General features: G+C 38.6%; 1 long non-coding RNA gene across 1 annotated transcript; it reads right to left on the bottom strand.

Moving 5' to 3' along the window:
- Positions 1 to 238: 238 nt before the first annotated feature.
- On the bottom strand, positions 239 to 21,112 carry LOC147214087 (uncharacterized). The gene is made up of 3 exons (XR_015104496.1): positions 21,065 to 21,112; positions 20,685 to 20,738; positions 239 to 383 (listed from the first exon to the last, which is right to left on the bottom strand). It is a non-coding gene; the product is annotated as an uncharacterized LOC147214087 (long non-coding RNA).
- Between the last annotated feature and the right edge of the window lie 955 nt (positions 21,113 to 22,067).

The raw sequence follows: 22,067 nt of genomic DNA, 5'->3' as shown, positions 1-22,067 counted from the left end.
AATGTTGTTATTTTTTTCCCTCTTTCTATGTATGTTCGTATGTGTGGATTTGAACAAGTCAACTATGACTTGAAATTGCAAGGTTCTTGGCTGGTCAGCTTCATTTAAGGGCGTTTTGACAGCCACATGGGATCCCAATGTTTACAACTTTTCAATGCACAGTTCCCTCAGTTTTTTTTTGTGAGTGTGTGTGTGTGTGTTTGGGGGGGGGGGTATATGTGTGTACGTATGTGTGTGAGTGTGTGTTTTTGTGTGTCTGCGTGTGTAAAGATGGCACTTTTATAAGTATTCATAAGATAAAGGCTGTTGCAGTTGCCCCTGGAGAGGTCATTTGGCCAGTCGTGCTCGCCGTTGCACACACTCAGATCCACATTCAAATGGCCCTGAGATCAAATGGAGAGGAAGAGAAGCGTAAAGAAAAAGTACACACACTCACAAGCGCACACACACCCATCCACACACACACATCTATACATTTATTCACACACACACAGTATATATATATGTGTGTGTGTGTGTGTGTGTTTGCCTGCGTGCGTGCGTGTGCGTGCCTGTGTGTGTGTGTGTGTGTGTGTGTATAGATATGTGTGAGTCTGTCTTTTTTTCCAAAGAAAAGGAAAAGAAAATGGTATTGCATGTACCTGCTGATGGTTTATACTTTTAACACATAGTTTACATTAATTGACTCTCAACTGATTCCAAATGATGTTTTGAGGATTGTGCACATTGACCACATTCAGACCTTTTATTCTTATACTTAATATACTTTCTACAAAAAAGATCAAATTTTCCAGATTGCTTGGGACTGTGTGTGCAGAGTTGCTCCCCTTCCCCTAAAATTAAATCCACCCTTTGTTTCTTTAAAAAAAAAAGCATGATTTTGTCTTCTGGACAAAATGCGATATTTATCAGAGTGCTACAAAAGCTAAAGGCGCTCAGTAATAAGCTGCTTTTCATTTGATCTGTAAAATTAAATACACCCTTACTTTATATCTATAGATGTTATTACATCTTTGAACAGCTCTTGTTATAAGTGATCTGTCTCTCCACAATTAATCACATGCATACAGGTTATAGATCAAGTGAAGTAATTCATGAAAGGCTGTTTAATTATGTTGACATTCTTTAAGTGTACACATAATAACTGCAAACTAAGAGGAAAAAATATTAATAGTGGATTGTCAGTAAAAATTTAAGTATTTAAAAAACTGATTAGCACAATTCTGCTGTTTGATCCAGCGACTGCAGCATAAAAAAGTAATTATAAATATTTAGCTCATCTTAAGACCACAAATTAGTATCTTTTAGAATAAAAGTTGGGTTAAATCTCAAAAGTATTGACTCCGGTCTTTTCAAACGCTTGGATGACATTTATTAGATTCAATGGAATGAATAAATTAATATCCCCCCGAATACTTGTTGGCATCTAAAAAGCTAATAATAAAGGCAACTATGCTTTCACTATCACTTACAATTAACACAGAATGGTTTAAAAATATATAATCATTTATTCATTCATTCTCTTTCCAGTTTGAGAATTAATGTGAATGAATTGTGATGTTTCTTCACATGATGTTAGTGCAAGGTTTCTTTTAAACCCATAAATTGAGCAGTATCTTACCCAAGTGTAAAGTAAACATGTTACTCGCCATCAGTGATCCCTTCGCGCCTGGCTCTGACTTTCACACACAGTCAGGTTCCTCATGTACAAGATAAATAAAACACTTTCCATGCGGATGTGAGTTTATATTTTCCGCCCGGGAATACCGTTCTTTGTTCTCTTGTCTCCTGGGCACATGATGCTACAAGCCTCGGGGGCTGTTGTTAGTCGGAAATAGCGAGGCTCAGCAAAATGTAAGTTACGAGGTGTGACAGTTCCAGGTGTCCTGTGTCCTGTACATAGACAAGGAATACTGGGTCCAGTGAGCTACTGTGCTATTATTTTTTAAAATTTATTTCTATAAATCACTTATTTTCTAATATGAAATCCAAATTAATATTTTCAGTAAAACAAGCATTAAACAGTTCATTATTAAATGCTTATAATCAAATGTAAAGCAGTTCGAGTTTATAAAACCACAGATAAAATTGTGTCACCTTTTTTGAGCCTTTTATAAGATTACTAGTTGCTTTATTAAGACTATTACATCTTTATTTATCAGTTAACTCGTAACACCACAGATAATCAGATAAATTTATATTTTTTGAGCTATGAGCTTTAGGTTATGCTTATTAAAAGTGCTTAAATAATACAATAAACATTTTAGAAGCTGACTAAACTTTTACATGGAGGAAACTGAAATAAAGGGTTTGAAACTGATGGACTGCCCATTAACCAAGGGACATTTGGACTCATTTCCCACAAAAAATAAAAAAAACTGGGATCAGCAATACCCTTTGGACATCTAAAATGAAGACAACACTGCAAATATTGTCTTTTTACCTTTATGCTTTGTGTGAAAAAATATAATGCCCATGAAATTCATGAAATTGCTACAGGGAAAACAAAATTGTATTTTTTCATGTAACAAAAACATTTTGAACACCTTCAAAAAGGATGGAGGATTGAGGGGAATTTTCAAATAACATAATCAAAGTCCATCTGAGTCCTCATAATTGTGAAATGAAAAACTGAACTTAAATTATCCACCTGCAGCAAATCAAAAATGGAAACCAAAAAAAGCCATCTGCTACTGCTTGTCACTGTCCTTTTTTCACACACACCCCATTATCCGGCTGATTCCTGCACGCTCCATGTACTGGTGCGTGCGAATAATAATAACCAGTTGTCAACCTGAATAAAACAAATGTCTGTTACACTGAAACATATATGTTTGCAAATTAAGTTGCCAATTAAGATATTTATTTTCACTGGTAATCGGGATTTTTGCACACCGTAAAAGCTCAATAAATCACATGCTGATGGGTGATGCAAATTGGCTGTTGTGACGCATATTTTATTAAGACAAGAAATTGAACACATTATATTTAACGCTAGAGGGTTACCATGATCTTCAAATTTAGATTTGCACTTAAGAAAAAAAACTTGAATACAATGCATTTCAATTAAATGCTCATTGTATTATTTTCCAAAGCCACAGTCAGCCACACGAGGCCCCAGAGCCTTGGGTAGCCAACCACTGTACGAATCAATGCTTATAACAGCACTAAAACATGAAGTATTACCACATTTTGTAATATTACAATGTTCATCTCACTCTTTGAAGTTCACAGTTTAATTCTTGCATCAGCTCTAATAGCACTCTGACCACAGGTCTATTCTGTCATTACACTTTTTCAATGCATAAGGTGAGGGTGGGGATGGATTGGGGGGAGACTAAATGGGAGCGCATTTCAGGTCATAGACATGACCCTGGAAGTTGTCTGACTGGATGCATCTCTACCTTTAATGCGGTGAGAGAACCGTCTCCCGTCCACTCAATTTCTTTTGCGGTGCTTATTAAGCACATTAGCACAGTGTTGATTTCCCATTCACTCTGTAGTTCTATTAAGCACCCGTATGCATTAACTGTGTATGTGTGTGTGTGTGTGTGTGCGTCTGTGTGTGTGTGTGTGTGTGTGTGTGTCATTGGATATATTGCATTAGTAACTGATCAGGTAGATCATCCCATTGGTGTTCCGTAAGTCATGACAGTGTTGAAGACAATCAGATCCTGGGGGAGTCATAGTCTTCATATCGGAAATACAATTACTTGTGATGCTAAAGCAAAAGAGTGCAAAATTATTTGTGTGCATGTATGTGAGTATGTGTGCCTGGGAATGAGTGGAGGAGTTGGGAGTTGGGTGTTGCAACAATATAAGAGGAGGAAGAAGAAGAAAAAGAAGAAAAAAGAAGAAAAATGTAATGACGGTATATGTGTTTTTACTTGTTTTTGTGTGTGCGTGTGCTGTAATAATGCACACCTGGTCATCTTAGCAGTAACACGAGCACAAGCAATACTGAAAGCTTTTACCAGCAAAGACCAGACTGAGACAAACAAGCAGAAAAAAAAAAAAAAAACAGAGATAGTGGGATGAACAGAAAGAAGAATGAGCGACACTCAGAAACCGGGGGATCATAGGAAATCGAAGATGGTTCGGCCATGAAAGAGAAAGAGTGGGTGAAAACATGAAGGGAAAAACAAACAGATTAAGAGACATAATTAAGAAAAATGACAGAAAGGGTTTAGAGGAGAGGATGAAAAAGGGAGCAAGAGACGGAGAGAGAGTGTCCTTAATGACCACTTTAGTAGTTTGGAGGAAGTAATTAGGTTAGTCTCTGGGCTGCAGGTCAAGTAACACTATCCTCACCAGAGCGGACCGGCCCGTGCACATTTGCATGAGTGTGTGCGAGACGGTGTGTGTTTTCCGTAAAGCCCATCCTCGTGCAGCCCGAATGGGTTCTCTGTTGGAGTCTTGTGGAAATTGCTGCCTAAATGAAATTATGTTGTAATTTAAAAACAATTTATCAAAGACAGTTTGGTGTCACTCCCATTGGAGCCATTAGGCCTCCTTGCGCCGGGAGAACAGCAACATTAGTGAGAGGAGTTCCAGCGGAGAAAAATGACAAAGAAACGCTTTAATTCTATAGCATGTTAGAAGCGCTTGTTATAAGTACAAATGATCTGTTGCGGGAGCTTCATTATTGTCCCCAATTGATTTATTCTGTGCAGCTTCCAGTTGCCAAATCGGAGCATTTGCTGCGTATCTAGCGAAAACACCGCTGATTAATATTTTCAAAAGGACCCACTGCTTTCTAAATAATACCGTAGGCAAATGGGTATTATTCTTTTGTTTTGGAATACTTTATTTTAGTTTGCACACAATGTCAGAAATTGTCAAGAAGTCTCTCGATGCCTGCTTGACCATTTCTTCCTCATATATTTAGTGAATTCCTGGTCATTATAGACTGTTTCTTGCTGATGATTCAAGATGATTCAGATTTTATTTTTGTGTGTATGTACATGTGTATGCGTATATGTTTTCATTTATTCATTTATTTATGTTTGTAATTATTCATTTATTTGCTTAGTTTATTTTTAATGCCGTAATATGTTTGATAATTATGTGAAAATGCATGTGTTTAATAATAGCTCTATTATTCCAGCTATTTAATTCAATGTATCTATCTATTGATTATATAGAACATGTCTCTCTAATGATGATGATCTCTGATGACTACCAGTATTCTTATTGTGCTTTATATAAAACAAAGTCAAATGGATCCCATAGGGACAAGATTTTTTTTTTTTTTTAATTAATTTGTTCATTTGATAATTTTCTAGGAACATCTGTGAATTCTTGCTGATTTGTTCAGAAGGGGTTTCTCCAGTTTCTATTTTACAGTTTGTCCATCCATCCGTCCATCTTACCCTGCTTATCTGGAGTCGGGTCGCAGGGGCAGCAGCCGGAGCAAAGAGGCCCAGACTTCCCTCTCCCCTGCCACATGGTTCCGCTCCTCTGGGGGGACCCCAAGGCATTCCCAGGCCAGGCTAGAGACATAGTCTCCCCAGCGTGTCCTGGGTCTTCCCCCGGCCTCCTCCCAGATGGATATGCCCGGCATACCTCAGGAAGCCTCCCGACCAGTTGCCCGAGTCACCCTATCTGACTCCTGTCAATTCGGAGAAGCAGGGACTCTACACCAAATTTCCCACCCTATCTCTAAGGGAGAGTCTGGCCATCCTGAGGAGAAAACTCATTTTGGCTGCTTGTAACCACGATCTCGTTCCTTAGGTAACTACCGACTACTATCTCAAGACCCTGAGATACTTGAACTCCTCCACTTGGGGCAGGACCTTTTCCCCAACCTGGAGTGGGCATTCCACCCATTTCTGGTTGAGCACCATGGTCTCGGATTTGGAGGTGCTGATCCTCATCCCGGCTGCTTCACACTCGGCTGTGAACCGTTCCAGTGAGGGCTGAACATCATGGCCCGATGAAGCCAACAGATCCATATCATCTGCAAGAAGCAGAGACTCCACCGCCGACCACCAAACCAGATCCCCTCGACACCCTGGCTGTGCCTAGAAATTCTGTCCATAAAGGTTATGAACAGAATCGGTGACAAAGGGAATCCAACTCTCACCGGTCCAACTTCCAACCGTCACTGCGGACCAACACTAATCATACAGGGTACAAACATCCTGTATAATGGGGTTTGGTACCCCATACTCCCAGAGCATCCCCCACAGGAAAGCCTGCAAGACACAATGGAATATCTTCTCCACAAAACACATGTCGACTGGTCGGTCAAACTCTCATGCTCATTTGACGACCCTGCCGAGGGTAGAGAGAGGGGTGGTCTACCAGTCCAGCAGTCCTGCCCCGACATCCATGTGATGCTGCAGAGGCATGTCAGCCAGGACAGCCCTACAGCATCCAGAGCCCTGAGGACCCCAGGACAAACCTCAACCACCCCCGGGTTCCTGCTACCGAAGAACTCTGACTGCTTCAGCAACCTCAGCCCTGGAAATAGGTGAGTCCCCCAGCTCTGCTTCCTCATTGGAAGGCCAAGTTCCCCCGCTCCAACCACCGCCCGGCTCACACTGCACCCGACCCCTTTGGCCCTTCCTGTGGGTGCTGAGCTCAGGGGAAGAGGAACCCATCTTAGTCCTTCAGGCTGTACCACTTGCATAAGATATTAAGCTAAGTGTGCATTTCAACATGAAATCAAATTGCAGTTTCGCTTGAAGTCCACAATGAACAGCACATGTGAGCAAGCAAAGCAGGGCCTGTTGGTTCTTTGGATAGTGAAGATGTCAAAGGTTGCTTGCGAGCACAGTGTTTAGCATTAATGCTGCATGTCCTTAATATCCTGGTAAACTGGTTTTAAAATCTACAGTATGTGGGAAGAAGCAAACATGTGAGTGCACTCTGGATACACAAGTCAATGTTTTAGTGGAGAATTTCAAAATGTGAATAATCAGAGAGCAAAGAGCAGCCGTCTGTAACTGCTCGCGGTGGCTCGTTCTTCTCCTGTCTTTTTTGCAGCTCTCTCCCAGTATGCTATGTTCCTCATCAACACAGCCTTTTCAATAAACCAAGACTTTACTTTGGTGGGACTAGGAAAGAGTTTCAGGCATCAGATAAAGTCTGAAAGAAATATTTTTGCAGACATCCCCCCCGACCCCAATTTGTTCATTCAAATAGGTCTAAGAAATGTTGAAGAAACATATTTTTTTAACATCAACTTCTCTCATTTGATTTTCATTACCAAAACCAGACACTAATAGGAGATTGAAAGTCTCAAAAATCTTTATTTATGTGCACGTTAGATGGTAGTCTGTGGTTTTCTGCAACTATTTAAGTAAGTGAGTTCAAGCAGAGAAGCAGACAGTTATCAATATTTTCATGAATGCATCTATGAAACAGAACATCAGGCAGAGCGAGGCAGGTGGTTGCAGATGATCAATATGTGCACAATCCTATCTTTCAATGAAACAAAATCTGACTCCCGTGTAGAAAAGCAGAGCGAATGTATTTGATTTAAAAAAATAAAAAGACAAGGAAGATGACTCAAACAGATTTTCCCTTTATGAGACCAGACCTGGGTTGTCTACATCTAGAAATTCATAAAGAGATGTGCATGGTGGTAATGTTTGGGGGTTTACAATCAAGGATTATAACACCCTGCTGACCAAACCCCCTTGAAATGCATCAGGAGGAGAGTGCGAGGGGGTGACGGCAAAAAGATCAGTCGCTAGGAGAGAAGTCCAGCAGCTCTCCATATCTTCCATAATTAGATTGGAGCAGGATTCCACAGGAGTGCAGTATCGAGTGTGTGACTATGTGTGCGTGTGTGTTACTCTTTACCTTTGTGTGTCTTTCTTGAGCTGTTTTCCGAAACGGTAAAGCGAGACACAAAGTGAGATTGTGATCCCCATCAGATGGGATTTGTTTCCAAGAAGACTGAAGATGGTGCTCTGGGACAGTCGGGGCAAAAATAATCGAATGCTTTGTTGTGCTGTAACACTGTAATGAGCCATTGACAACTGACTTCACCCGCAAATTGGAATCCAATATTTTATGTGTGGTCATGTAAATTTGCAAAAATGTGAAAGGAAATTTAACATTTATTTAAAAAAAAAAAAAAAAAAAGAAAAGAAAAAAAAGATGGTGAAATAGTATCTGCTGGCCACTGAAACTGAAAAGATGAAACAAATGGGGAGCACCCGTCAAGAAATGTTTGCGCATGAGGTCTTCCCCTGAGACCCCTCGAATTATTTTAAGCCCTGCCACTCCCAACTCCCAGCAATGTTCATAAAACATAAATCAATTTGAGCTGTTTATTTAAAAGCAAAAAATAATGAAGCCCCTTCATGAGCTCAGACACAAAGCAACAATCAGACATTCTCTGTTCCAAAGCTGACATTATGGATTTACTTATTGGACTGAGATTTGAGATCTTCTCATGGTTTGAAGCTCTGTTTATTTGTTTTGCAATTTCCAGAGTGAGAGAAATTGACCTTCACCGTTCTCTTTAAGAATTTATCTCTTTATTGTTTTATTCAATATTCTGTAAACACACACACACACAAAATCATATTTTTTGATATATTTGATCCTTGGAAATGCCCTTGTAGGGTTGGATACTGCTGATATATCTTTAGATGTGAAATTGATTCATAAAGAATAGCTACATATATTTGAATTATTAATCACTCACTATGTAAGGATATTTTGTTTTCTAAAAATACATACACCAACAAAGATTGTGCTCATCTTTAAACAACACTTCCACTTCCCTCTCTATATCCCTCATACTTTCTTTCACTTAAACGCACACACACATACGCGCACGCACGCACACATGCACATGCACACACACTCAGACACACTAATGTGTGTGACCTATGGTGCTAGCTTAAGGCACTGGGAACATTAGTGGTTCAGATTGAAACAAATGAAGACAGCCCTTCACTTAGTCACAGTCAGATAGAGCTCGGCTATAATAACACAAAAGGGGAAAGAGAGTTTGCACAGTTGTGTGTGGGTGTGTGTGTGTGTGTTTGTGAACCAATACACATTTGTGTTTGTGAGTATGCAGGTGATTTAGCAAATTTGTGCATTTTTATATCGGTGCATCAAGAGCAAACTTTATACGTGTGGGCCGGGAGAGCACAAATCAATGTTGTGTATTCACTTGTTGCCATTTGTTGGTGACTGTCATGTATGAATGATCTGTTCATGGATGTGTGTATGTGCGTGCACATGTGTGTGTGGGCACGTGCGCATGCTGTAGTTTATGAATATTATTTAGAGACGAACATGATGATGATAAGCTGCGGGGCTTTTCTCATGAGTACCATGTGAATTAAAAACTGACACTGGAAGTCTTACTTAAGACAAATGCTATCTCCAACACTTGTATTATTGTACAGGGATGCCGATGCAGGCAGGCCCGTGTGTGCGCGCACATGAGCGTGCTTGTGCTAAGTGCTGTAATAAAAATAACCTCATTTGTCGTGATCCGTGACATAATAGTGATTAACTTTCAAAAACCAGCGCAGGTTCGACTATTCATTTAGAGCCCCGTTCTTTAAGACTTTAAATTCAGAAAATGCTGCATTCACCAGTAACTACTAAGTAACATTTAGTAACCCATAAGGCGTGTTCTTTATTCATGCCCCCGTTTTTGTGTTGTCCCATATACTTTGCAAGGACCCCTCATATGTAAAACTCACTTCTTTGTGCCTTTGTTTGCCCTTTTCTTTATCACCCATACTACAATGATATTAATCAGTGTCATTTCAATGAGTCCCTGGCAGCCCTGTCTGCCGCTATTCTCTCTACCATTTTGGCTCGACGCAACTCCTCTCGCCTCGCCACCTGTTCAGTGTCGTCTGATTAGTATTTGTGTGTCTTCTCTTTTTCGAATCTGTTTCGGTCTAAATGAATCACAAGCATGTAGAAGCCTGGAGCTACTTACTCATTCTCAACAAACATGAGGAACATAAATCCATAATACAGTTTGAAAGAGAACAGATGCTCCAGACAGCCAGGAAGGAAAGTTGGCTCGAAAAATGAAGATGTTACAAATTAAAAGCCTTGAAAAAAAGACTGATTACAAGGCTTACTGGTATCACTGCCTCATCACCATTAAGCCACAACAGGATCGGCGGTTGCTGAGATGTTTTCTTAAGCCATGTTAATTGAAGTGACGGTCATTACTTTTGGCCTGATGAATGACTTTGAAGGCATAATACAAGCCAGCGTGAACCTTTTACATTTCACAGGTAAAATCAAAAGATTTGAATGTGGAATATCCACTAGTTAATGGATTTATTTACTCATGGATTTTTTTATAGTCCTTCATTAATGGTATTCCTTTTATGAATTGCTAAGAAATAAAATCCAAATTGCAGTCCAAGATATTATGTTATGGTGGAACCTTTTGTTCTTCAGCTAGAATTGAAAATGGACATGGCACCTAAACTCTGCCCTGTTGCACATCTTTCTCTTGCTGAGATGAAGCTCAAGATAAAACTTAATCTATCTTGGAAAAAATAAAATAAAATAAACAAATAAATAAATAAAATGGAATAATGAGTAACATACCCTTCAGACAATTACCCTTCAGACCTATTCTGAAATTTTGTATTTTTTGAATTAATTTGTTCCCCACCTTTCCTGTGGTCCTTTTACATCTATAAACCCAAAACACACGCTAAAGTTAAAAGACAAAAATATGCACAATATAGTATAATGGCATTATCTTATGGAGTTTGGCTCCACATGATTCTGTGTGATCAGGTATTTTTACTAATATAATTTGTGTAATACTGAAGTCTGGGTTCTGAGACAAATTGTCAATAGGTTTCTACTGGTTATAATTCTTTATTTGATGAGCCTTGGTTAAACATTATTCTGCAGAAAGCAGATAAATTTGACAAGAAACTGAGATGCTGCAGTTTAACTGTGAGAAGTTTCCCTGAATGTTCGTGGCTTGCAACGAGAAGAACATATGAATGCAAGCAGACACTCAATCTAACACCGGGACCATCAGACTAAAATTTTGAGCTGAGCAATTCACGGCCACCTAAAGACACCAGATAGGAAACAATTTACAAGTGATCATTTGCTATTAGTTCCTTTTTCCCTTAAAATGAAAAATAAAAGAGAAAATAGCACCCTCCCAAAAAATCTGAAACAAAATTAAGACTGTGCAATTTTAGACAATTAGATTGATGCGGTGTGCCACCGATGGCCAATGGAGCGATCAGTTGCGTTGGCACTCGTTGAAATGTTGCCTCAGGTGGCAGCTGCGCCAAGACCAGCCAAATGACCGATCATTAATAATGATTTGCTGTTGACCATGAACTCCATGACGGAAGGGCTGCAACTCAAACGGACCGAGGAGAGTATTGGAACGCTACTGATCTGAGAGCAATAGTTTTGGAAATGCTTTCCTTAACTATTTTCTAACTAAATGACATTTCCTGGGGGAAATCAGATAATACATTGCTGTATTCGACTAAACAAACTGCATGCATCATTGGAGTTGTGTTTACTAAGAATTGCGAGCTTAAGAATAATTTTATACACATTTTATGAGATACAATATCTTTAAATCACGTGTATCCAAGACTATTTCCAATATGGTTATATTACCCACAAATTCTATGAGGGGATATATTTTGTTTCTGTTTTCACTCATTTTTTGCTTTGAATGGAATACTTACTTTGAATGAAATATCTATCACATGAATTCCGAGTTCTACAGTATATATTTCTAATAGATCGATCGATAGATATGTAAATTTTACCTGATTTATATTTTCAGTTTCTTTTTCCTTCTGTTTTTATCGAGATATTTTTTTGTTAATTTCTTTAGATATTTCTGGTCATGTCTTGCTTTCAGAAAGATGTTTAATGAATGAAATAAACGTATTAGACTGCACAGTGTTTCGTGACTGCTGATAAAGAGCAAAACAACTTCAATTTGAAGTCCATGATTTATGGAGAATCAAATTGGGGGTCGAGAAAATTAACATGTAGATAAATGTCCTCCAGTAAGCGTCATTTTTAATAGCAAAAGCCTTTCAAAGAACTTTTACAAGTAATTGGACGACATTCTCCAGGCAAGACCTGTCCTTACCAGCTCTAATGATGGGGAAAGAACCTATTGTGGTGTTATATTTGAACAGCAAAATGTCAAGGCTTATTCTCTTGAGAGAAAAAGAAAAAGAAAAAAAAAATCACATAAATTGTGTTGAATACTGCCATGATGCATGTCCAAGTGAGCTAAATCAATTTAATTCTTGGTTTGACAAGAAATCACAGACACAAGCACACATACTCACACACACTCACACACACATATACCTGCACAGTTAAAGCCCCTCAGACATAAAATTGAGAGCGTCAGTGAGAGACTATAAATTGGTGGAGCTCGACGGGGGTTGATGTGCAACCCTGCCTGGAAAAGCATCCCAGCACAGCTGTGTGATCAACGCTCTCCACCCGCTGAGCTTTCTGCTCGCCCTCCATTTCTTCACTTTGTCTCATCTCCTAAAATTAAGATTTTTTTTTTTTCAACCGAGTGTATGTTTCACACTACCCCTACTACTTTTATCTCATTACATAGAACAAAAGTGCAACAATGCAAACGTGTAATTACCTGTCACTACATACAGCTGGACCGCTAGAGCTAAATAACAACAACTGGCCTCTTTTTCTTTTTTTTTTGAATTTCGTCAAACAGAAAATAAAGGATCATTATCACCCACAGAAAATTCCCCAAATGCAAAGTTCACACCTCAAGCATCTAAGGTTACTCATGTAAAACAACAGGAAAATAGTCAAATCATCTGAAATAACAAAACTGAATGCCAGCGTAATTAAACAAGACATTACTTTTATATTCCTCCAGAATGTACAGCGGTTAAAGAGTTCACTTAACATTCTTAGTCCGTATATTGACTTAACAATCCCCAACTCCCTTTCAAACTTATAAAATTATGATTACCCATTACTTTTAAATCATAGTTAAATCATAGGATATGTCAATTGGTGCATTTTTTGTGAACTTATACGCAAAGGTCCAGTTTGATGAATGTGTTTTTATATTTATGTGTGTATATATATATATATAAGATGAAGAAGAAGATATATATATATATATATGCATCATTATTATTATTAGTAGTAGTAGTAGTAGTAGTTGTAGTCGCAGTATTTTTCAATTGTTGTTGTTGATGGTGGTGTTTTCATCATGTGTTACAGACATCATATAATACAAAATGGTCTGTGATCATTAAAAAGGTTCCTTTATGTGGCTTCCAATACCAACCCTATTAATCAAATATTGCTGACTTGAAATTCAGGGTCTAGAAAGATTGATGCCTTAGAATTAGTAAAAATGGCCCCAAATACCATATGATTTGTGTGTTCACCCCAAAACACTGGAAAAGTACTACATCAGTACTTTAATTAAACTAAACCAACAAATATATGGTCCCCCATATTTTCCCCCTTCTCCCAAGAACAATCTTTGCCCAAAACAATATTTACATCTGGCTTATTTTTTTCCTGATAGTTGGAACCTCTTGGACTGGCCTTCAGTGGCCTTATTTAATCACTGCTAATGTTTCATACGACAGCTCATCTAATAATTTTAATCTATCATTGGCTGTGAGCAAACTAGAACTTTTATCATTCTTTGAGGACAATGGGGGTATGTGGATGTCTAATAAAGTTGTTAAAGGATGTTTAAAGTTAAAGGATGTTTAATAAAGCCTACAGGTACATTTCAACACATTTGGAGTATCATGAAAATATTTTTCATTATATTTTATTTCATTATTTCATTATTTCATTATTTATTTATTTATTTATTTATTTATTTATTTATTTATTTATTTATTTTCCGTCATTCATTTCAGAAAGTAAACCCCATATTTAATATAGATTCATTACACATAGAGTGAAATATACTGCTTTGAAAAAATGTAAATGCAATGTAACTCCAAGTCAATCACACTTCTGTGATATACTCAGGAAGCAAGACTGAGTCTTTTGGACTTGTTTTAAGGACATTGCATCAAAGTCGGATCAGCTTGTATTGTGTATTTCCACTTGAATTTTGAGTGTGACTCCAAATCACGACCTCCATGGGTTCATACATTTGATTTCCATTGATATTTTTTCTGTGATTTTGTTGTCAGCCCATTCAACTATGTAAAGAACAAAGTATCAAATAAGAATATTTCATTCATTCAGGTCTAGGATGTGTTATTTTTGTGTTCCCTTTATTCATTTGTGTATTTCAAGCCTTTATTTCTTGAAATGTTTTCATTTTGATAATTATGGCTTATAAATAATGAAAACCATATCCAGGGTCACATAAAATTAGAACAAGAGCAATAAAAAAAGAATATTTGAAACATAAATGTTTTTTTTCTCCACAGGTAAGACAATTCTGACATTGTCTCTGTTTCAGGAGTGCTTGACATGAGGATTGCAACAGTATAGGATTAGTCTGTGCGACTCCAGCCTCCGTACACTATTTCTGAAACTCCCCCAAAGAGACAATCCTCTCAAGGCTGCTGTTGCACCTTCTCCTACCAAACTTCCCCTCAACTTTCTATGAATATTCTCGGATCCAGTAGTGGAGGGCGCCAATGAATGTCTTCTGGATATCTGTCAAGTCAGACCGCTTCATGATCATGTAGCCGGCTGACCCAGAGAGACCATTTAACGGATAATTAAACCTCTGCAGGTGTTTTGAGTTAAGAAGATTTATGGACGTAGTGAGAGAGGATATGAAGGTAGTTGGTGTGAGAGAGGAGGATACAGAGAATAGGGTTAGATGGAGAAAATTGATTTGCTGTGGCGACCCCTGAAGGGAAAAGCTGAAAGAAGAAGAAGAAGAAGAAGAAGAAGAAGAAGAAGAAGAAGAAGAAGAAGAAGTGTTCTGAGTTAATGATCTGTTTAGATGTGACACCATGACTTTCCAATATTGGACTTTTTCACAATATTCAAATTTCAATAAATTAGTGCACAAAATATTTCACTCTATGTGTAATGAAGGTATGTGATGAATGTGTTTCACTTGCTGAAATGAGTGACAAAAGAGTACAATAAATGTATTTTTTTTTTTTTTTTTTGTATGTCTTCAACCCTCATTCCTCCATACAGAACAGAATGGAATATTCCACGACGGGATGTGGCCCTGATGATCTCCCAGGGGGAACTCAGATTCCAGTGACAATACACCTCGGAGCCGTGTGTGAGCTGTGTGCCAGGTGCTGTGCTCAGAAAGGATCCTCAGAGATAATTGACGCATGAATCATGAGTTAATGATTCGGATGAATGAAATATGTAACGGTGAGTTGTGATTCCTCCATTCCAGTAACTCAGTCACTGCAGAGTTCATTTTTTGCTTTGTTTTTTTTTTAATTCTGAATCACCACGTTGCTTGTTTCTATTAAATGCCTAAACAAGTTATGAGCTTTGAACTGTAATTCTGATACAGGTTATGTGAATCTATCACACAGGAGGTCAGCCTGCTCTCTCTCTCAGATTGCAGTCGGGCAGGTAAAACTCTGATTGGGCGGATGGCTCACTCACATGCTGACAACTTGATCTTGTAGCCTCCAGCTCAATCTCTGCCAGGACCCAATCTGAAAATCTTCATCCACCATGAGCATGTCCCTCATCTGCTCCCCCCACGCACAGGTTCAGAGTACCATCGGGGGTGGAGTTTCTCCTATTGGTGTCTGGTACAATATTCCACAGGGGACCCGGTTGCCATTTCTTGCGTAATGCATCCTTTGATGGCTTCTCCCCTTCAAGTGCTGCTGCAAAGGCTGTTAATGTGGTAAGACACAAGTGCCAAAACTTGCACTGTGTGTTTGAATCATGTATCTTTTCTGTTATAATGGGGACTTCTTGTGTATGGCTGAGCTTGCAAAGACAGATTTGACGGGAATATGAATATGACGTGGACATCATAACAGAAAAAAAAAGAAAAAAAAAAAGGCATATGGCATCAGCTCCATCCACTGCTATTTGAAAATTCTCAGCCAGATAAGGAAACATATGAGGACATTTAAATTTTTACCTGAAAACAAATGACCTTTTTTTTTTTTTTTTTATTTTCGCCTGTTTCGTCTCAATGACAAAAAAATAAATAAATAAAAATACTAGACACTGAAACGTCCATGAGGCAGAAGGTAAAGGAATCCTCCATTCCCTCAGGGTGCTGCAATTGGATGACCCAATGCCAAAGTGCCCACCCATGCTGACAAAAGCTTCAAAGAGGATTCTCTTTAAGTTTAATAAGGGAGGGAAGATGGTTAGAGCTTCACCTCGGCTCCCCACTTGTTGAGTAGCCCATCTATTTCACGGTGCACAAGTGGAGAGATATTGTCGATTGACACACAGACCGGATAAAGTTGCTCTGCAAAACCTTTGCAAAAGCAGACTGGTTGGATTCCGGAGGTCATGCTGCAGAGAAAAAACACCCACACAATGGGTGATGGAGACATGTGAAGAGATCTATATCTCACATTGTTACCCGTTTTTTTCCCCTACCTGGTATGACATCATTTGCTTTTTTTGTGGCTGAGCTGCGCTTGTGAAATGTGTCCTGTCAATGGTATTCATGGCGGCAGGTCAGACATGTCATTACAAATGGACCTCATTCTAAAGAGAAGACGGTAGGGCTGTTGCAGTGAACAAAACTTCCTGCTCTTTGATTTGTAATGAGAGATGGCTCAATGACAAACAGGTTATGCCATTCAAGCTGAAAATTTGCTGCCTAATGCTCATCCGACTCGGAATTCAAGCAATTGTACAAATTTGAAGGACATCGAAGAAGTCTAGCACTCACAGTGAATAAACCCAAAACATTTTCATATTTGTCACAAAAAATGAGATCTCGTGATTCAACATCAGGCTACAGACTTAGACCAATCCTACAATATGCAATAATGAAGAAATATGTGCTATTTCCTCAACGTCCTGGAAACTTTCATTACAGTTACTTAGTATGGAAACAGACCCACATGAAAATACCACTTAATAAAGAATTGTAGCAATGAATTGTTATTGAGTACCAACAAAGCTATCAAAGATCGAATCAATAGGTGTTACATAACCACCATACCAGCTTCTCAACGTCCACCTCCAACATCTACTCGAAGCTTCTGTTTTTGCAGTTGTGCGGTCCGCCCACGACTGTCACAATGAATGTATTAATTTACATATTTATCTAAGTCTTAATTTGGATAACTTTAAGAAGCGTAGATTTTAGCCCACCATGTCTGGTCTTGGTGTCCTTAAGAAAACACACATTGACCCCTTTAGAGTCAATGGAGAAGTAGGTGTCAGCTCGTGAAAAACATATGAGCCACAGTAATATTTTATAATAATAATAAAATAAGAAATTAACTTTGACTCGCATCCACAGGCAATTCTATATATGACATGGATAAGCAATTCTATGCATGACATAAAATGTGTCAGTGTTGCATTTAATCTCAGGGTCAAGTATAAACACATAAAAACATCATCACTGTCATTCTAGGCAATATTTTCTCATCTTTTTAAAGTGAAGGAGGAAAACAGAGAACTGACTCCGACACAAGCAGAACATGCAAACTCCACACAGACAACAAAGAGTGCCGAATATTATTTTGCGTCTTCTGACAAATTGACTATGAACAAGAAGTATCTCAGGCACCTGAGTGCAGTTCATGAGAGACTATCTGTACATTCTGATGCAATAAAATGTAGTGATTCCTTGAAATATGATAAAACTCTAATGTTATTTGTCTCATGTCTCTTTTGGGAGGCTGATTTTTGAGAAATATCTTGAAGACAAACATTGTAAACTGTTTTTTTTTTTTGGGTTGTTTTTTAAAGGCACAAAACAGGTGAAAGGGTAAAGAATCAATGCAGAGGACAAAAAAGTTGATATCTATCATGGCAAACAAAACTACATTATTTTGCTGCATTTTGGTTAATCGGCAGAATCATAAAAATAGCTCCCTCACCTCTATAGTATTAAAAACAGCAATTTGTGCCATGGCAATATCATCATTTTACCCTCCCTCATGCATTCAGAACAAAAATAGGAGATTTGCAACACTCAATTGCACAAGATTAAAATATTGACCTTTTTTTTTGAGAAATATGGCTCATCAGTGCATAAATTGGGTGAGGATGTAATATCAACAGAGCTATATCAGTTCCAGGCGACATTATGCACCCTATATTCGGGGCCAGTTGCTTTTGTAAGCCACACGGAGAGTACACAAAACCGGGTATCATTTAAAATATCTGAGTTGCGCCCAAAGTTGATTTCCTATTGGTCTGAATATACCCCCTGTTACACAACGATGTTTCACATGATATAAAATGAATATTGGTTCTCTAGGTAGACTTTTTCATGTCACAGATCCATGCCAGGTGTAACATTAGAGACTCCTACTACAAATGTTTGCACTCCTCGAACAACAATAGAACAATCTGATCTCAAGTGTTTCCCAGCACTGTGGAAACAACAGATTGAATGTATCAAATCAGGATCACTAAACGGGTCCATCTATCCATCTATTGGCTACCGCTTATCCTACACAGGGTCCGAGGAATGCTGTAACCTATGTCAGCTGCCATCGGGCGAGAGTAGGGGTACACCCTGGACTGGTCGCCGTTCAGTCACAGGCCTACATAATCAGACAGATAACCGTTCACTCTCTTGTTTGTACATCTGGGCAAATTTCCAATTTTTTTTATTTAAGCCCCCGCATGTATTTGGACTGTGAGAGGAAACCGGAGAATCTAGGGAAACCCACACAGACATGAGGAGAACATGCAAACTCCACACAGAAAGGTCACCTGTCGGAAACAAACCAGGGTCCTTTGTGCTGTGAGGCTGAAGCGCTAGCCACTAGTTAAAAAGGGAGTCAAAATCCAACAGTTCTCTACTCCATGGTAATTTGTGTCACGTGCCTTCTCTTTCTCTATCCAACATCCCCCCCACATATGTAGAAGATAAGATACTGTACATCACCTTTTAGAGCCCACAGGCAGGGGGAATGTTAACTTTGACAGTCGTTCTTTTTTTAATCAAAAGCAACCGTTATGCAAATGTGTACGATTGGAGGCATTTGTATTTATATTATCTCAGCTGGCTATTTATGGATGATTTCCATATGAAACGTATTTCCTGGTGATTTAAATACATCCTACGGACAGAACCCAATAGTTTCTTTGGAACTGCTGTGGAATAAAGCAAATGTGTCCAAGGTCTGTTGATCTATCTCCAAGCACTTCAAACCCAAAATCCATTCAGCTCCTTATTACCTCTGCAGGGTGACAAACATTTCAGCATCAAAAAATGAAAGAACTGGAAGCTACACATGGCTGGACACCACTGTTAAAACAGTAAGTGAGAGGATGCTCTTTGTGATTTTTTTCTCTATTCCCACTCATTTCCACTGCTAGACAGGAAGCCAATATTTGTTGTGAATAGATCTGATCATGGTGCCTTTTTTCAGCAAAACCCGGGTGTCGGCCAAGTTTGATCATATCCTGTAGATGGTGAAAAGACACCCACCTCAGCTTTAATATGAAAAACAGAGTCTGGTTCTGTCACTTTTGCTCAAAGTTAAAGAGACCAGAGTCAACCTTTTACCGAAACTACACTAAGGGTGATGCGAGAATCATGCAAGTGCCCTGTAAAGCCAGCAGCTTGTCAGGAAAGAATAAGTGTCAGACACATAGTTATCACATCTCTATATGGTGTCTGGTATGGTAAGCACATTAGTATGTCGCCTCAGAGTGAACAGAATGCTAAATATATATATGTATATATAGCTATATTTATTTATTGGAATATTTTTATATTTATATATAATTCACATTTATTTCTTTCTACTTTATATGTATTTCCTTTTTTCTCCGAAGCAATCATCACATAGAACAGACACCTACTGTATGTGGACATACAGAGTGACGAGGAGTCAATTATCACTGTGTGACTGCTTCATTTTCACTGATCTGGTGGCTGACATTTCACAGAGGACTTGGAAAAAAGAGAAAGAAGCTAAAGGTAAGGTAAAAATAAACATTTTCATAGTTGGTCAAAAATGAAAAAAGGAAAACTTGCTCTTATGTCTTTACACCAGAGACCAGCGAGCTGAATTTTAAATAAAGCCACAAAATGTCAAGTAAAACTCTGATGTTTGCATTAATATCTAAAATGCATTACGCAAATGTAGAGGATAGAGAAGGTTATAAAATAACCTGAAGTTATAACTTGAAGATACTTGAATAATCTCGAAATGCATTGTATGTAGTGAAAAAAACATATTAAGAAACAAACAAACAAACAAACAAAAAAAGCAACAGGGTACCAGTAGTTATTCTCTTGTTATGCCATATTATATCATTGACTAGAATTTAGAGAAGTTAGCTAATTGTGTCTTGTAGTGTGTTTTGCTGCATCACTGAATAACCGTGTTTGGATGGTCAAAGCTGATGTGATAAATCACAAGGCTTTGCTAACATGGCAAAAGGGATGTGTGTGTGTGTATGTGTGTGTGTGCGTGTGCGTGTGCGTGTGTGTGTGTGTGTGTGTGTCTGTCTGTGTGTGTGTGTGTGTGTGTGTGTGTGTGTGTGTGTGTGTGTGTGCATGATCCAAGACTAAGTTTGGCTAAGCTTGATCAGCTACCTACCTCTGATGACTGGTGGTCTGGAGATTGGGTGTCCAATGTTTTTCGGAGGGTTTCCTGCAGCGGACAGACAAATGGAATACATAACTCGGACAGGACTCAAAAAAGGCATTCATGGTTTGAAGTTTTTATATGCTTATTGACAGAGTAAAATGCAAAATTGAAACGAGCCAGGCTTAACCAATTAACCTTGTCACACACACACACACACACACACACTCAAGCATAGACACATAATGTTAATTCTGAGGCGCGCTAAGGAATTGATGGCGCAAATGTTGACGTATTGTCCTAAAAATATTAACAAAAGACATATAACACACATAAACACATTAATCCATGATCGGCAGCTGGCGAGTGGCAGTCCCTGGTTTGATTCTGACCGGGTGTCTTTCTGTGTGAAGTTTTCATATTCTGTCCTTATGGATTTTCCTCCAAGTCTTCAGTTCCCTTCCCACAGTCTAAAACACGAGCCAAGTTAATTTGAGACCTTAAAAGGGTTGCCAAGACACGTGAATGAGAGGGCGAATGGCTGTTTGTCTTAATTTGTAGCCCTGTAATCCACCGGCAACTGTTCCAGGGTAAACCCCACCACTCAACCAATGACAGCCAAGATAGGCTCCTGCCCCCCCACAACCCTGACTACAAGATAAGCAGTGTAAATAATGAATAAAAGCGAATGTTCAAATTCCATGTCAACACTTAAATCACCCATTCACATTTAAACGATGACTCATGATTGGGCAGATAACACCTTAATTGTAACTTAGCTGACTTTGCAAGTCTCAAAGGCTGCGTTTACACTAAACATCTTCAAAGATTATCTATATCTGATATTCATTTCCGTTTTCATCTAGTTCCATAAAAAAACTATATGCCCTATCTATATTTTTACTTTCATACTTTCATTACTTCTATCAGCAAAGGTGGCATGCATCAGCAAATGACAACTTGATTACATCTTGGGACAGGATGTGGATGATGAGACAAAAAGTAGGGCAGTTTGCAAGAACTGGAGGCACAAGTGAAGCTATACAGTAAAAGTTTAACAGCAGGGAAGGTTTTAAAAATACTTCAGAGAAAAAAAAAATATTCCTTCAGTATCAGCAAGAGAGTCTGAAAACTTTATGACATTAATATGTAGGATATCCACATTTGACCAGTAAGTCAGACAGACTCAGATTTGTCTGTTTTAGATGACAGAAACATAGTCACATATTGGGTTCATATCAGATAGATACCTTAGCTTGCTGCTGCTGCTGCTGCGGCTGGAAATAATGTGATATACAGATTAAAAGTGCAGCCAAATTAAGTTCATCCCTTTTTTCCCTCCATTTAGAAATTTTGGCCATTCATATTGAAACACCTTTGTCAACAAATATGTCA

The sequence above is a fragment of the Fistularia commersonii genome, chromosome 35 (genome assembly GCF_037954325.1).
Source record: "Fistularia commersonii isolate RoL2024-O1a breed Wild chromosome 35, RoL_Fcom_v1.0, whole genome shotgun sequence".
Taxonomy (NCBI): domain Eukaryota; kingdom Metazoa; phylum Chordata; class Actinopteri; order Syngnathiformes; family Fistulariidae; genus Fistularia; species Fistularia commersonii.
Note: the sequence above shows the minus strand (reverse complement) of the source record. Positions and strands in the feature narration are given on the sequence as shown.